Raw genomic sequence first — 18636 nt, 5'->3', positions numbered from 1 at the left:
GCTGACATGATGGTTGCAAAGGGTGCAACAAGTTGTGGGCTTGAACTGAGGTCTACATCTCGGACATGAAGAGTTAGTTAACCACAGGATTTTGGATGGGACCAGTTGGAGACTAAGAAAAGTTTATATTTGATAGCCTTTGGGTTGGAGATGTTTAAAAATAGCCTTGGGAGCTCTTCTATGTCCATTTCTGCAACATGTTGTTTATAGTATTTAATTGAGAAATTAAGGAAGTCAGCATGTGAACCAGAAATTATTAATCTGACTCCATTCTGTATTGAAGTAATAAAGGGGATTTACATGAATGTCATGAGAATTAACATATTGGCTGAGGAAGTGATACTCCAAAGGAGAGTCCTGACCCAGATGGATTTGGACCAAGGGACTCACTTTACAGGTTAAATCATGAAGACTTTGTGTAAATCGGTGGGAATTAAGCAAAAATTCCACACATACCCTACCACCTCAAAGTTCAGGAATGGTAGAATGAACTAGATGTTAAAAACAGTGTTTGCAAAAGCAATTTGAGAAACATGCACATTGTGGGCAGAAGTATTGCCAGTGATTCTAATGAGACTGAGGGCAACAGTCAGTCAAATTTCCAGACTATCTCCTTATGACAAAACAAGCAATGGCACTGCCATTGGGGATAGTCATGAGGGGAGGAAATGTGGGGTCTCATGGAAGAAAAAACATTGAAGAACTGGTTGCAGATAAGTCCACAAATTTCCCTTGAGGAAGTCGTGGGCCCCTCGTATTCTTTTGTAGGTCTATGAGAGGCAGACAAATGCTTCATTTCTACTAGTGATGATCTCAAGAATCATTTGCACTGTCTGGCAGGAACCAATAGATGTGAGAGGATATTGCCACTGGAGAAGTCTACAACCAGGACCAGATCCACAACCCTGCTGCAACTGCTGCCACTCAAGTATAAAGACTTTGGGAAGTGCAAATGGACATAGGGGGATGACGGTGCATTGCCTTGTCAATGACATCTGTAGAGTTCCCTATAATTCCTGTGACAATGAAAAGGGAGGATGGAATCTAGCTGCACACAATGCACCAAGAAGCCCCGCATATGCTAGAGAATAGGGTAGTATTACAGGATGAGGGGGCATAATTTTACAAGACATGAGACACAAAATTGTACCTGTAATTGCAAATCTAACATACAGATTATAAGATAAGATATCTTTATTAGTCGCACGTACATCGAAACACACAGTGAAATACATCTTTTTGCATAGTGTTCTGGGGGCAGCCCACAAGTGTCAACACGCTTCCGGCGCCAACATAGCATGCCCACAACTTCCTAACCCATACGTCTTTGGAATGTAGAAGGAAACCGGAGCACCCAGAGGAAACCCATGCAGACACGGGGAGAATGTACAAACTCCTTACAGACAGTGGCCGGATTTGAACCCGGGTCGCTGGCACTGTAAAGCGTTATGCTAACCGCTACACTACCGTGCCTGCCCCAGGTGGTGCTTTGAACAGATAGTGGCTTTGTAATTCATAATAAGACCCAATATGTAGACAGGATTTTGCTGATCCCAGTAATAAGTAATAATATCACTTCATTGCCACAATATGAAGCTCTCAATATAGACATATGGAAGGAAGATTATGACACAACTCTAGACTCCCATGCTGTCAACAAAGACAAAATTATGAGGGAAATTTCACTAAAAGAATATACACTAACTGCATTAGTGACAATCTGTCCATACCTATTGGGAGATGGGGAAGCTGCCTTGCCTGGCTCCAACTGGACTAGGATGTCTGTGGTGGAGGTCCGTCTGCCTGATTTAGAAGTGACGCATGTGCCTATAGAGGAGAATATTGTGTAGCCACAGGAGGAACTCATTTCTTATTCAGTGGAATTTCATGTCAAATAAATCAGGCCAACTTCTGTTTACAGTAGGAAAGCGTGAATTGTATATGTTCATACTGGAGCAGGAAAGACCTCTGGCACTGCAGTAGTAATGATGTAGTAATGAAGATGTAGTTAAAAAAAAACCTGGGCAGAAATAACATATCCCACCTGGTCATGAAATACAACATTCAAACACAGAAATTCAGATATATCAGGGCAAGACAGAGAGGATCCTGACACCGGAACCATCAGGTTCCAAATATGGAATCAAAGTATGAATGTTAATTTTCATTCATGGATCAGAATTGTTTCTCATTTGTTGTCTCGGTACAATTTGTGCTGAACTGTGCTTGGGGATTGTCAGTTGTGACATCTACAGGCTCATGTGCCTCTGAGGTAGTGAGAGCAATATATTAAACTCATTTAAAGGGTGATATTGAAAATATGCAAGAGTATGATTGCATATAATAGCAGTGATTGTACAACTTAAGCATTAGAGCATGAAGCCTAATGGCTGGCCATCAGATTCATGGTGGATATTCCAAGGTAGTTTAGATTTAGTCGTGGCTTCCCTGTGTGGATTAGCCAGGGGCTAAAATGGAGGACTGAAGTGGTTGGATCAAGCCTAAAAGTTTAATTTGGATGTTATAATTACAAGGACTTGCGCAAGAAAAGTGTGTTTTCCTACCTAACCAAATAAGTCAGACCTGGTCTGTGCAACAGAGTACAAAATAAAAGATACCAGAAGACCTCCGTGAAGAATGTGGTAAGCGAGGTGGTCTGTACTTGTACCATCACCATGGTAACCAAGGCCTTAACTGAACAAAGGGATACTTTAGGCATGAAGCCACCAGACCAGTGGTCTACAAGTATAATGGAGATACAAAAGACTGAAGATGGTGGAATCTGGAGCAAAATAAAACAAACTGCTGGAGGAACTCAGGAGGTTAGGCAGCACCTGTGGAAGGAAATGGACAGTTGACATGTCCGGATGTCAATCAATGTCAAGGGGAGGTCAAAAGCAAATGATCATGCACCGTCTCATGTTGGGTTGGTGAAGTAGTGATTGGCGGAAGTCTTCCCATTGGTGAAAATTATTTTACGTTATCTCTAAATGGGTATAAACTTGACATGCTCTGCACAATTGGAGAGAAACTGTGTGGACCATGTCAGTAAGATGAAAGAGCCTCTCTCTCCCTCTTTGAGGTGAAGGATTGATCTAATAAATATGTTTCTGTTTAATCCGCAAACGAACTTGAGTGTGCTTCTCTTGCTCCACAAGTTGCACAGTGACAAATGAAGATGTTTGTGTGCTTACAACTAATGTGGATTCCCACAGACAAGCCAGCCATCATTGTACAACCTTTTACTGTTTTATAAGATGCAGATAATGTGAACAAACATCCCCTTCTTATGTCCTCTCCCTATTGTAACCGTACCCAGTCACAGAAATGCAGAATGTTTAGGTGGAAGGAGCCATTCAGCCCATTGAGTCCATACATGCTTTACATAAGAACAATCCAGTTAGTCCCATGCCCCACCCCCAACTTCTCACCATAGCTCTGTAAAGTTTTCTCTTCCAGATACAAATACAAACATGCAAATTAAGAGCAGGAACAGGCCACTCAGACTCTCATGGCTGCTCTGCCAGTCAAATAAATTCATAACTGGTCTAACTTTAACTCTGCATTCCCATCTACTGTTTTTATTTTTGATTTCTAGCATCTGCAGTTTTTTTGATTGTCACCAGCTCAGATTCTGGTATTAGTGTATTGTAGAGGTCAGTTTAGATTTTCAAGCTGATGATTTAGCTGCAGCCAAGGCAGAGAGTAAGTTCAGCTCAGCTGCCAGCTCCCTCAGCTGTGAGGTCACATGTGAATTCTGCTCCAAGAGGGTCCACGTTGCACAGGTTGCCCAGGGCTTTATGTGGAACCTGGAGACCATCCTTTTCAACACAGTGGTGTCCTTGATGCTAATGCTCTGGCATGGATCTCATGTCCCTGATGGATTGTCAATGAAGAAGACCTCTCTCTTCCCCTCCATCTCAGCCTTCATCAGCTGTGGCTGGCAGCAAACCCAACCTCTGACACAGTTTCTGGCACTGAGCACCTCCTCTTTAACCAGTTCCAGTCATCAGCCTCTCACATTCTGGATGTGCACTAACGCATTAAACATTGTTGTTTGTGCTGACTGAACAATACAGTCATGACGAATTTGGAAAAACAAATCTCTTTGTGCCCTTCAGCAGATTAAACAGGCAGCAATCATGCATCACAATCACTGGGCACATTTTCTAGGGCGATCTAATTTAACCCTTTTGTACCCCTCTCTACCAACCGCACCCCCCCCCCCAAACTCCCCCATCCTCCACACCAGACCCACGGACAAAAGAGCTGAACTCCAGAGATGAAGTGAGAGTAATTGCCCTTGACATCAAGGCTACCTTTGTTCGAGTATGGCATCAAGAAGTCCTGGCTAAACAAGATTCAATGGAAATCAGGGGGAAAACCACCTGCTGGTGGGAATCACACATGGCACAAAGGAAGACGGTTGTGGTGGCAGGAGGTCAATCAGCTCAGCCACAGGACATCTCTGCAGGATATCCTCAGATAATGAAGCAGTTCACATCCAAGTGCAGCAAGACCTGGACAATATCCAGGGCTGGGCTAATAGGTGGCAAGTAACATTCTGTGTTTGGCAATGACGATATCCAACAAGAGAAAATCCAGCTATTACCCCCACAACATTCATTGGCATTGTTAGGGATTATTCTGGAGTTATGAAATTATGGATAGCAGATATAAATTAAAATGAGAACGCAAGAGACTGCAGAACTAGTCTTCAGGAAATAAAGCCTGTTCACAATTGGAAAAAACAACAAGATGCAGGTCAGGCAGCATCCGTGGAGAAAAACAGGCAGTCAATATTTCAGGTCAGGACCCTTCTTCAGGACTGAAGATAGGAAAAGGGGAAGCCCAATATATAGGGGGGATAAACAGAGCAGTGATAGGTGGACTAAAGAGGGGAGGTGGAGCCGGCACTAAGTGGTGATAGGTAGATGCAGGTAAGAGATAGTGATAGGCAGATGTGGGGAGAGCAGATCCACTTGGGGATGGGTCAAAGGTATGGAGGCAGGCGCCCCATCAGGGGAGGGGAAGAGAGGAAAAAAAGAGAGAGATAGGCTAGGAAAGGGAAGAAAAGAAGAGGCATGGTGGGTGGGGGGGGAGAGTTGACTTTACTTAAAGTGGAAGAATTTGACGTTCATGCCATTAGACTGTAAGGTTGAAAGGAACAGCACTTCATTTTCCATCTTGGGACCTTACAGCCTAAAGGTATGAACAACAAATTCTCCCACTTTTAGTGAACCCACCCCCCAAAACCATGCTCCTTCTTTTCTTCCCTTTCCTAGCCTATCTCTCTCTTTTTTTCCTCTCTTCCCCTCCCCCCATGGGGCACCTGCCTCCATACCTTTGACCCATCCCCAGGTAGATCTGCTCTCCCATCCTCCCCCACATCTGCCTATCACTATCTCTTACCTGCATCTACCTATCACCAACGTGCCAACCCCACCTGCCCTCTTTTGTCCACCTATCACTGCTCTGTTTTACCCCCTATATACTGGGCTTCCCCTTTTCCTATCTTCGGTCCTGAAGAAGGGTCCTGACCTGAAATGTTGACTGCCTGTTTTTCTCCATGGATGCTGCCTGGCCTGCTGAGTTCCTCCAGCATCTTGTTGTTTTTTCATCTAGATTCCAGCATCTGCAGTCCTTTATTTTCCTGTTCACAATTTAACTTTAATTGATGCTTTGGGTTCATCAAAACCAATTGTTGGGTGTGGGACATTCTGATTGTGTACCATTGAAATTATGCAGGGCAAGACAATAGATGAATGTTCATGTTAATTGGTGCTCATTGAAAACTTCAGAATGAGATCAGGGAAGGCATTAAGTGACCATCCCCTGCATTAACACGCTGTTAATGGTGTATCCCTGCCAGTTAATGCACAGTTCAGGACAGGTCAGTTTTGTCACTTAATATTCTGGCTAGTTTTATATTCATGGCGCCATCCCTCAACACGAACAAAAGCAGTATATTTTAGGTGTCTGGAGTTTGTGCTTAGAAACTCTAGGACCAGCTACCAGTATTTGAATATTCCAAGGGGTTCTGCTACCATTGTAAATATGTAATTCTGCAAAGTTACCTGTCTACATTTCAAAATGTTAAAGTTAAGTAGGTGAATCTGTAGTTAATTGTTTATTGTCATCCTCGTGTTTAAAAAGTATAAAACATTGTGTCGGAAGAGCATTCTAGATTCTCTCTCCCGAAGATCTGCTGTGTGAATAAAAACCTTTTAGATTTCCCAGTTACAGCTTCTGTGTGGCTCAATTTAGTCAGTCACAACAACATTACCATCACTGAATCTTCCACTATCAATATCCTGGGGGTTACCATTGACTAGAAACTGAATTGAAGTAGCCATATACAAAATATGGCTACAAGAACAAGTCAAAGGCTAGAAATCCTGCAGTGAATAGCTCACCTCCTAACTCCTCAAAGGCTGTCCACCATCCACAGGGCTCAAGTCAGGAGTGTGATGGACTACTCTCCACTTGCCTGGATGATCAACAGCACTCAAAAAGCTCAATACTATAAAGGACATAGCAGCCTGCTTGTTAGACACCCCATCCACAACCATTCACACACTTCACCACCAATGCACAGTAGCAGAGGTGTGTACCATCTGTAGGATGCACTGCAGCAACTCGCCAAGACAAGGCATCAAGCATCAAACTCACCAAGCATCTTCCAAACCCATGACCTCTACCAGCTGGAAGGGCAATAAAAGCATGAGGACACCACCACCTGGAATCTGCCCTCCAAGCCACAGACCATCTTAACTTTGAAGTTTATCACTGTTCCTTCACTGTCCCTGGGTCAAAATCCTCTCCCTAATAGCATTGTGAGTATGCCCACACATCAAGGACTACAACAGTTCACTGAGTTGACCATGACTTTCTCAAGGGCAGTTAGGGATGGGCAATTATATGCTGGCTCAGCCTACGGAGCCCACATCTCCTGAATAAATAAAAATATTCCCTGGTTTGAACAACGGAAAACCTAAGATCAAAGGGAGCACATTTCATAATCATTTCAGCTCACTGAATCCTTGATGTGATTCAGGAATTCAAAACTTCCTGTTTTCATGGGATGCCACATCTGAAATGAAAGACTTTCACATGACAACCTAAATATTGGAAATAGTCGTACCTAAAATGAGCTTTCATGATTTAACAGATAGTTAATCTCAATGAAGATAATTTAATTCAGACTAATTTCTCAAAATAAACAGAACACAGCTTGGAAAGAGAAGAAGCCAAAGTCAGTTATGCATAGCTTTTAAAGATAAAATATCCTGCAATTTTCAACAGTGGAAAAGAAACAGAATGTTCCCCTTCCTCCACTATCCTTCCTTAAACCAATTATTGTCCCCGAATTTCCTGGCAGCACAAGCAACCTGCCCTTATTGTTCCCCTCCTTACCTGTTGGGGCCACACTTACCTGCAGTGAATTTTACACAGGCAACCATCTGAGGAAAGCCAGTTCCAAACTGGTTTGTGAAAGCCTGATAGTGTCAGCTAAAAGTGGGCGATGAAGTCCTGTGATTTGCAAGTATTCTGTCTAGAAGAAGTAGAAAAAGAAGGAAATGTTTGAGAAGAGAGGAATGAATGAGAGCGAAAACCGATGTGGGAAATGTGAGTTACAAAACACAGCAGTTGCTGAAAATCTGAAATGAAAGAGAATGCTGGAAATATTCGGGAGGTCAGGCAGCATCTGTGGAAAGTAGAAAAACTAAGTTAACAGTTCATGTTGATGAGCTTTCATCAGAACTGATCAGTTTTGATACAAACCAAAACAGCTAGTTATCTATAATTGTTAAATTCAAAGTTGAATCTTCATGGATATGATTTGAAGAAGAGATGAGAACTTGTATTGGGGTTCTTTTGAATATTGTTAGAGGCTAAAGACAGAGAGGTCGCAGTGATAATGTCAGGCAACTAGAAGTACAGAGTAGTACTTGTGGACTGAACATGTTCTGCAGAACAGTCATGCCATCTACATATGTTCCTCAATTGCATAGAAGATCAATTTTTGAGCACCTAATGCATTGGATTTGAAGAAGTACATTGAATCACTCCTTCATCAGGAATGTCTGGGTCCCTGGATAGAGTTACATCTCCTGCAGTTGCATGCAAAGATCCTGCAGGAAGTGGATTGAGTATTGGTAGAGATGGATGAATGAACCAGGGGGTCACAGAGGGAATAGACCTCTCTGAATATTGAAAGGGGAGGGGAAGGGAAGATATGTTTGTTGATGACATCACATTCAAGGCAATAGAAATTATCAAGCCCACAGTGTGACCCCATTCATTTGAATGGGATCATTAATCTTGATTGAAAAATATGTGCAAGTAAGTGTTTGTTTTTATTTTACTTCATCCTCATGTTTTAATTAATTCACAGAATTTAACAATATGTTTCAAAAAATTCATCACATTTTCAACAACTTTAATTATTGAAAACCTTTGATTTGCTTTTTTTTAATTTTCTGATCATCAGGGGCATGGAAAGTAGTTCAAAAGCCTTTAACTGTAGTCAGCTGTCAAAAGGCCATCAGAGCAGTCCACAATGGAGCCTCAGGATCATGAACTTAAGGCTTAGTCACTAGTCCTGGTCCTCTTTTACACAGACAACCCCCAGTATGATCAGATCCATGGAACTGCAAAAATTGCAGGAATATCATGGGGAAAAAGCAAGGGCAGCAGGCTGGTCAAGCACGATCTGGGCTGATGTGTGAAATCATTAAAGGAAATACTGCAGAAGCAAAAAATCTCAAATAAAAAAGAACATACGGGAAATTTTCCTTATCTGAAGTTGCTAAACTCAGTGTTGTGTCCCGGATTCTTTAATGTGCAAGTCAGAAGATGAGGTACTGTTCCTTGAGCCTATGTTGATCTTATTTAGAATACTGTAAGTAGCTGAAAGCAAATGTAGATAGAATGGAGAATTAAAGTGGCAGGTGACCAGAAGCTCAACGTTATGCCTGAGGACTGAATATAGTATTTCTGCAAAACAGTGTTTGGTGAGCACACTGTGAGTAGTGAATGAAGCATATTAAGTTGAAAGAAGAATGAATAAATCAGCTGTCCTTACGTATGGATTGTTTGTCACTATGGACAAGGGAGGAGATATTGGGGAAGGTATTGCTCTTCCTATAGTGGTGTGAAGGATGGGAGTGAATATTGGTTGAGATGGAGGAGAGAACCAGAGCATTGCTGCATAATAGTCCCATTGTGTTGGCAAAAGGGAAGAGGAGGGGAAGATGTGTTGGATGGTGGCACCATCTTAGTCATAGTGTCATACAACACGGAAACAGGCCTTTCAGCCCACTATGTCCATGCCTCCCTGTACCTATCCACTATATTCCTCTTTGCTCGTATCGTTTCTGCTTCACATTGCCGTGACCGCACACTTCACATTGCTCAGTCCACTACCAAATACATTCCTTGGTTAGTTGTCCCTCCGCTCTGTCCCTCTCTGCTCCTGGTTGACCCTACACAGTCCACTAGGCCTTCACCCTTTCATGTCGGCTGGATCTCTACCCTAGTGTATCCCTTTCAGGTCCATTTGAGCTTCACCCTACCGGGTCAGCATCCAGGTTGCCAGATCCACTGCGGATCGTCCTGCCGCCTCTTGTGCTTCTCCCTACTGCCCGCTATACCTCTGTGTCCTTTAAGCTTCGCTCTGCCGTCCCAGCCTGTTCATGCTTCACCCTACCCAGTGCACTTGCTCATCACTCTGCACTTCTTCACATTGCCTGGTCCACTACCAGATACCCTACTTTCACTGCTGCACCCTGTGGCCGATTACTGTTGCGCATTCCTTGGTGAGTTGCCCCTCCGCTTTTGTTGGTGAGGTAAATGGCAAGAGATAATCCGTTGAAGGATGATGAAATCAAAGGAGTAGACAAAGAAGATCCTAATATGGTCTGGGAAGGAGGAGAAGGATTAATTGTAGAAGTGCAGGAACAGGAACAGTCAAGGGCTCTGTAAACTATGGCAGAGGGAAATCTTACTTCTATTTCGTACTTCAGCATCTGCAATATTTGTATTTGTATCAATTTACATAACAACATAATTACCTCCTGCACTATTCTTCACAGAATGATACTATCCTGGGGTCAAACTGTTTGGGATCAACTTCCACTTGAATTGCTCTTTTTAATCCCAGAGCAGCCCAGGACAGTACTTTAACCTGCAGTCTGTAGGCCATCTAGCAAGTTTGCACTTTCCAGGAACAAAATCATACTAAAGACAGGGAATGAAGTGGTTGGGCAGAAAAAAAAGACTCTAAAACATTTGGTTCTTTATGACAATAATCTCCATTAAATCAAAATAATAAATTTCCAAAAGCAAATTATGGAACACTTCATTAACAACTTGACTGTTAACATAGATGTGGATATTTCATGTTCAAATAGCTTTGCAGCTCATTTAATATATTTTACAAATATTATGTTCCCTTAACAGTCATTGCACCAATATTTACACTGTCTCAATTCAAATCAACTTGGACTTCATCAAGTGCAAACTTCTTCACCGTTACTAGCCTTATGACAAATGGAGTTTCCTGTTTCTCGCAAACTTTTGTCACCTTTTGTCACCTGAGCTTAATTAGCACCTTTTGGCTCTGTAATTACTTTGATCTTGACAGCCTTTCAACACTGGGAGTAATTTGCGTTGATCCTAGAGATGGCGTTAAAACCACAAATGCAACTTGTGAGACAACTTCCTCATCTATTTCTTCCATGTACCAGTGAAAGCCAAATGTTTGAACAGTTGTCAATGATATAAGACCTGACTGGGTAAGCCATGCAATTGTCTTTTTATTGTTACATGCACACACTTTACTTCAAGAAAGTATTATTTGTCCCTCTTGACGCAAATGACAACAGTCTGGGCTGAGGGGCAAGGGAAAAGGCACTGGTGGTTGGTTTTAATTTTCCAAAATTTGCTTTATTTGGGGAAGGTTTCATTAAATTAGAAAATAGCAATCCTTTATTGCAAAAGGGGATGGAAGCAGAAAGCAAGGCCAGTTAGCTTAAAATCTGTCATAGGAAAAACATTAGAAGCAGAAAGGAACATTTTGTTTGAGCAATATACTGTAATTCTTTGAAGTAACATGTGCTATAGATAAAGGGGAACTGATGGATGCACTATACTTAGATTTCAAGAAGGAATTTGAGGAAGTCCCATTTCAAAGGTTATAGGAGAAAATGAAGGCTCATACTGAAGGAATTAACATATTGGTGTAGATAGAAGATTGACTAGCTAACAGAAAACACAGAGTAGACATAAATTGGTCTTTTTCTGTTTGGCAAGATGTAATAAATGGGGTGCCACTGACACCAATGCTGTGGAATCAATGCTTTACAACTTATTTCAATGACTGGGATGAAGGGATTGAAGAAATGGCAATAAAGCAAACATAGGTAGAAGAATAGAGAAACAAAGGACTGCAGATGCTAGAATCTAGATGAAAAACACGATGATGCTGGAGGAACTCAGCAGGCCAGGCAGCATCCACGGAGAAAAGCAGGCAGTCAACGTTTCGGGTCAGGACCCTTCTTCAGGACTGAAGATAGGAAAAGGGGAAGCCCAATGTATAGGAAGAAAAAGCAGAGCAGTGATAGATGGACAAAAGAGGGAGGCAGGGTGGGCACAAGGTGGTGATGGGTAGATGCAGGTAAGAGATAGTGATAGGCAGGTGCGGGGGAGGAGAGGAGAGCAGATCCACCAGGGGATGGGTCAAAGGTAAGGAGAGAAAGGAAAAAAAAAGTTGAAAAAAAGAGGCTAGGAGAGGGACGAAGAGAAGAAGCATAGTCGTGGGTGGGGGGATTGTGGGGAAAGGGGGTGGGGATTACTTGAAGTGGGAGAATTCAATGTTCATGCCGTTAGGCTGCAACATTGAAGAAGAGTCCTGACCTGAAGCGTCGACGGCCTCCTTTTTTCCCACAGATGATGCCTGGCCTGCTGAGTTCCTCCAGCATCATTGTGTTTTTCATCTAGATTCCAGCATCTACAGTCCTTTGTTTCTCCATATTGTGGTAACTTTAGCGATTTCCTGGTCGGTCATGATGCTAGAGAGCAAATGAGCGACAAAGGAGGAGACTCAGACAATAAGTAAATGGTCTGCAAAATAAGGTGGACAGAGTGCAGACACACTGAAAAGAGAGTGCTGAAAGAAGCAGAAATAGAAACAGAAAGACATGGGCTCAGTGATCAGGTCCCGACCCGAAACATTGACCACCTGCTTTTCTCCATAGATGCCGCCTGGCCTGCTGAATTCCTCCAGCATCATAGTATTTAGGTAGAATGGTAAGTTGTAAAGAGGACATAAAGAGGCTTCAAAAGTATACGGATAATTTAAATGAATCTGATAAATGGTGTATAATGTGGGAAAAATATGAAATTGTCCATTTTGGCAGGAAAGATTAAAAAAAACTTATTATCTAAATGGTGAATGTAGATGGATCTGGGTGTCTTCGTGCATGATTTGCAGAAGTCTAGCATGCATGTACTGCAAGTAATGAGGAATGCCAACAGAATGTTACTATTTATTGAATACAAAAGTAGGCATACAAAAGAAGGGAGGCTATGCTTCAGTTACATGGGGCACTGTGAGACCATTTCTGAAGTACAGTGTACATTATTGGTCTCCTTATTTAAGAAAGGTTGTGAATGTGCTGGAAGCAGTTTAGAGAAGGTTTACTAGATTAATACCTGGAATGGGTCTCCTGTCTTATGAGAAGGGTTTGGATAAGTCAGGCTTGTATCCAATGGAGTTCAGAAGAGTGAGGGGGCCCTAAATGAAACATATAAGATCCTGAATATCCTTGACAAGATGGAAGGGAAAGGATGTTTCCTCGTCTGGGAGAATCTAGCACAATGGGTTAAGAACAAGGTTTGCCCAATTCAGGCAGAGATAAGGTGATATCTTTTTTCCTTCAGAGGGTCTTTGGAACTCTCTTCCTCAAGGTAGAAGTAGATAAATATTTGATAAGTAAGGGATGAAAGATTACCAGGGGTTGGCAGGAATGCAGAGAACTCTAATCTGCATTTGAGGAGGTGCAGCAAGGCAATGTAAAATAAATTGAAGGATACAGAAAGATCTTGGTGTGCATGCCCACAGATCGTTATGGTGATTATAACAGCATATGGAATGCCTTCTTTTATTAACCAAGGCATAGAATATAAGAGCAGGCATTACATTATGGAAATGCATACGATGCTTGTTAGGTCTCTGAGTAGAGTGTACAGTTCTGGTTACCATATTACAGGAAAGATGTGATTCTACTGGAGAAGGTGAAGGGGAGGTTAATGAAGATTTTGGCAGGGCTGAGGAAGGATTGGATGGACTGTTTTTTTTAAACAGAAAAGGCAGAGGTGAAACTAAAATGAGATGTCTAAAGTTATAATGGTCTTGTATAGAGTAATTTGGAAATTTTCATTAGAAGAGAAGTCAAAAACTAAAGTAATGGACAGTAGGTTGAGAGGGGAAATGAGGAATTTTTTTTCCACCCAGATGGTGGCAGAGATCTGGTACTCAAGGGCAGTAGAGACAGAAATCCTCAGCAAATTTAGAATGTGCCCGGATGTGTACTTGTTGGGCCACAACCTGAATGGCTATGGATCATGTACTGGGAGGTAGGATTAGGTTGGGAAGACTATTTTTGTCAAACAGTATAGGCTGAACAGCATCCATAAATTTTCTACGATTGTTCAATGTTGAATCTGGACCCCATCTATTCTCTTAGCTTGATGCTGATGATCTCAGTGGTACAGTTTTGAAGAAGTACAGGGGAGATATCCCTTATGCTCTTGCCAATATTTCACAAGCAACAACAAACATCTGGGAACTGGATTATTGGGTCATTATCAGAGCTGTTTGTGGGAACTTACTTGACACAAACTGGCTGCTGTGTTTTTTACTTTACAATAATGACTACACATTGAATTTCCCCTGTGCCACTGTGTCCACCCACCCCTCCCCCTTAAGAAGTGAAGGTGGGCTTTTAATAATGCATGCTAGCTTTAAGTGATGGTGGCCACACAATACCGGGACTCATGCTGAACCAATAAGCTACCGAACAGCAAAGTTAGCATTGCATCAATCATGTGAATAAGCAGCCAGCATAAAGCTGGCATGCTGTCAAATGAGAAAGCAACAGAATTTATTGAGTGATATTTTAGAAATAATATGTATGTTTCCTTTTGCCTATAAAATATTTAAACTAAGTGTACCAGGATTTAAAGCACATTGTCTAACACTGAATACTGTACAATTGACAAAAAATAATTTTGATGGTTGTTGTTGATGTAAATTTACACTTACAATGCACCTGATTTCAAGTTCACTGTGTACAATATGTCAATAATATGCAAAAAAATTGTTAATTCTACGTGGAACTGCCCAACTGAGAATGTTCAGTACAGTTCTGGTATTCCATCCAAGTGCATCATGTGGGCTAAACTATGATTGCAGCATTGATATCAGTACAATGGTAGCATTATGCTTCCTGCAAGACTGGATGTGACCTGTGTGGCTCACTGCTTTTGGCTTGGCAGAATAAAGCCAATTTGTTGCCAGATTGAGTCAGCACATTATCACAGGTGCCAACATTTCACCATGGCTTCTGATCCAATCTCATTTTAATTCAGTTGCTTCCAATGAATGCAACATGTTCAGCTTTACTCATTACACTCAGGTAACCACAGAAAAGGAATGGATCATATTGAAAATTTGGAAATTTGCAGCAGCTGCCTGGACCATCAAGCTTACAGTCAGAAAATGCTACTAAAGTGTTATCTACAAGTAAGTTTATTATTTGACTTTCATTATATAAATGAAAGAACTGTGAATCTAATTAACATAATATGAGGCATGCATTTCTATGGTAAAAACAAAGAAGGTATTTATGAATATGGACACCTCTGAGCCAGCTCATATATTTGAAATAGATTGACAATCAGGAGCAGAAATTTTTTTTAAATGATGGTATCAGAAAATGCTGGAAATAAACAGATGAAGGAGCATCTGAGGAGAGAGAAATAGACTCAATGTTTTAGGTCAGTGAACCTTCTCCAGAACTGGGAAAATTTGGAAAACAGGCATGTTTAAAAGAGGGAGGGTGATGGAGAGAACAAAGGTAGTGTTTGTAATAGGTTAGAGGCCTAGAAAAAACAGGTGAGACAGATAAGTGTTGACTGTGACAATGGGCTCAAGGTTAGTTAGTGCAGTTTATCTGTCTGGAAGAATTGTGTGTAGATGGAGGACAGGGGACAGAGAGAAAAACCTGCTGGAACTGTAAGACAGAACGCAGTACAAACTGGAAATATGAAATGGAAGAGAATGTTGGGAAAGCCCAGCAAGTCAGACAGCAACTGTGGAGAGAGAAAAGCTGCATAAAATTCGAGATACAAGAGACTGCAGGTGCTGGAATATGGAGCAACAAACAATTTGCTGGAGGAACTCAGTGGGTCGAGCAGCATCTGTGGGGAGGAAAGGATCTGACGACGCTTTGAGTTGAACACCCTGTATTGGCCCAGATTGTTTGTTACATAAAATTTGTACTGGCCAGAGACAGAAAAAGAAGAAAAAATTGCAGATGCTGGAAATCTGAAACAGAAACAAATAAAAGCTGGAGAATGCACAGATTATCTCAGAATTTATTTCAGATTGCAGCATTCAAAATATATACTGAAGACAGACTTTTCAGTCAGTAGATTGATCGCAGTTCCTAATCAATTCCAAATTTATACAATGAGGACCAGCTGCTCACTAGCAGCTGGAAAATTATGAGGTCAGATTGAATAAAATGTGCATGTATCCCCATGAATATAAAGATTAAGAGATAATATAATTGGACTGTTTAAGACGAATCAAACTCTGGGTAAGGTTCATAGAGTGAAAATGGGATAAAAATTTATCTTGGGTCACTTCTGCTGAGTGTGTACTTCCTTAGGGGTTGCAACTTTTACTCCATTTCAGACCTGGGTTCCTTTGACTTGAATGGAACTTAATTTCAGAAGTAAATTACAAGGTGGGCTTGCCACTATATTACTCATTTAATGGAACTGAACCAAGGACATATTTATATTCCACTGTTTGCTTTGGCAATAAAACTTTAAAATTAGAAGTAGATTATTCAGGAGTGATGTCAGAAACTCTTTCTCGTGCAAGGGGTAATGGAAATATAGAACTTGCACTGAAAAAATTGTTATGACTAAGTCAAAACTTTAAAAAGTGATCTTAGAGTCATAGAGTACTACAGAACAGAAGCAGTCCCTTTCAGCCCATCTAGTCCATGCCAGACTGGTTTTCTGCCTAGTCTCATCTACCTGCACCTGGACCATAACCCTCCATACCTCGCTCATGCATGCACCAATCTAAACTTCTCTTCAATATTATGATTGAACCCACATCCACCACTTCCACTGGCAGCTCACTCCACACTTACATCACCCTCTGAGTGAAGTAGTTTCCCCTCAAATTCCCCTTAAATATTTCACCTTTCACCGTAAACCTATGACCTCTAGTTCTAGTCTCACCCAACCTGAGGGGAAAAAGCCTGCATGCATTCACCCTATATGTATCCCGCATAACTTTGTATATTTCTTTGAGATCTCCCCTCATCCTCCTGCATTCCAGAGAATAAAGTCCTAACCTATTCAACCTATCCCTGCAACTCAGGTCCTCAAGTCCCGGCAACATCTGTGTAAATTTTCTCTGCACTCTTTCAAGCTTGTTGATATCTTTCCTGTAGGTAGGGGACCAGAATTGCACATAATACCCTAAATTTGGCCTCACCAATGTTTTGTACAACTTCAACATAACATGCTGTATTCAATGCCCTTATTTATGAAGGCCAACGTGGAGCAGCCTCCCATGCGCAATTTTGTCAAAGGCCTTGCTAAAGTCCATGTAGACAACTTCCACCACCTTCCCTTCATCAATCTTCCTGGTAGCCTCCTCGAACAACTCTACTGGATTGGTTAGATATGACCAGCCACACACAAAGCTACTGTGTGTGACTATCCCTTATCAGGCCCTGTCTATCCAAATACTTATATATTCTGTCCCTCAGGTGGTAAAGTTGTCCCTGTGGTACTTAACAAAATTGGGGGCTCGTCCAGGATTTGAACCCAGGACTTTTTGCACCCCAAGCGAGAATCATACCCCTAGATGCAAAAAAATCCATTTAAAATCTCCCCCTTCTCTTTCGGCTCCACGCATAGAATGACCACGCTGATCTTCAAGAGGACAAATTTTGGCCCTTGCTATCCTTTTGCTCTTAATACAGCTATAGAAACCCTTTGGATTCTCTTTCACCTTGTCTCCCAGAGCAACCTCATGTCCTCTTTTAGCCCTCCACTTGAAAGACTTTTGTTAGGCAAGCATATTTAGTGATGTGGTAGATGAATGATGTTAAAATACAGATTAGATATGCTCCCATTGATTCTCTGAATTTATCTGTGGGTATAATCCTGTTCCTCTGTAATCTTTTACAACCATGTTTCTATTTTCATTATTTTTATATCTTTTCATCAATTACTGTAGATTAGAATTTTTTGTTGGTATTATATTAAGGCTGCAACTGAGGTTGCTTTAGATTTTTGGGAACTGAAAAGTAAACCTCTGTCTAATATATGATTTTCCAACTTTCAGAAAATGGTCAAAATGATTTAACTGTTAAAGAGCAGAGTGAAATCTTAAGCAAAAACAATGATTATATTCAGCCATGAAATGTAATTAGTTTTCAAACAGTTGTAATAGCAGTAAGATACCATCGACAATTGCCTAATGACAAAATGAATGGAAGACAAGCTGGTTTGCTGTCCATTTATTGGGGCCCAACTACATGCATTCAAGGAGACAGACAGAGCTCATAGGATTCATGATACCATAACAGAAGCACCTCATTCAGCAAATAATATAAGAAAGTTGCAGAAAACAGCTTGCAATAGTCCCACTTCTGATGAAAGATGATTGTTCTTTTATTATTATTATTACATTTATTATATTATATTTTATTATAAATTATATTATATTAATATTACAATGTTAACTCCATAGCTCTCTCCATTGATGCTGCCTGATCTGCTTAGTGTTTCTAGCATTCCCAGCTTTTATGTATGAAATTCACTTCTGATGTTATAAGCAGAAAATACAGAATGTGTAATTTGTCATTTTCATTAGGAAGCATTACAATTTATATTCAAAAAGTAATGCTTTTGATTTAGACAATAGCTCAAGAAGATAAGGACAAGTCGGGCCAAGGGTCTTGTTTCTGCGCTGTATCACTTTATGACTCAATGTTGATTCTGGTTAAGGTTCTTCTCAAAGCAAGGATGTTTCCAGAAAAATGGCCAGCAGGTTAGCAGTGAATTTCACTTTGTGGGCGTAACAGTGTTTCTGTCACATGAGTGAAACAAAGCACAAAAGGTGATGCACAGCACTGTGCCAACTTGAACATTCAATCTCTAAACAATGAAATTCAAGAATGGCATTTGATTGCAATATTGTGCTGAGTTTTTATTTGTCTATTGATAAAAATTAAGAGCGTAGCTTAGGATGACAATAAGTGGTATTAGAAGGATAGAGCACATAAAAGAACATATTCTGGAATTTTTATTTTGCAA

At 41.1% G+C, this 18636-nt stretch overlaps 1 protein-coding gene across 1 annotated transcript in view; it reads left to right on the top strand.

Moving 5' to 3' along the window:
* The first annotated feature begins 14787 nt into the window (after nucleotides 1-14787).
* pcmtd1 (protein-L-isoaspartate (D-aspartate) O-methyltransferase domain containing 1) overlaps nucleotides 14788-18636 on the top strand; it is a 76644-nt gene continuing 72795 nt past the window's right edge. The window contains exon 1 of the mRNA XM_052022964.1: nucleotides 14788-14809. The gene's annotated coding sequence lies outside the window, so the exon portion shown is untranslated. The remainder of the gene's footprint in view (nucleotides 14810-18636) is intronic.

This window comes from Pristis pectinata, chromosome 9, assembly GCF_009764475.1.
Source record: "Pristis pectinata isolate sPriPec2 chromosome 9, sPriPec2.1.pri, whole genome shotgun sequence".
Lineage (NCBI taxonomy): Eukaryota > Metazoa > Chordata > Chondrichthyes > Rhinopristiformes > Pristidae > Pristis > Pristis pectinata.
The sequence above is the reverse complement of the archived record's forward strand: the minus strand, read 5'-3'. Positions and strand labels throughout refer to the sequence as shown.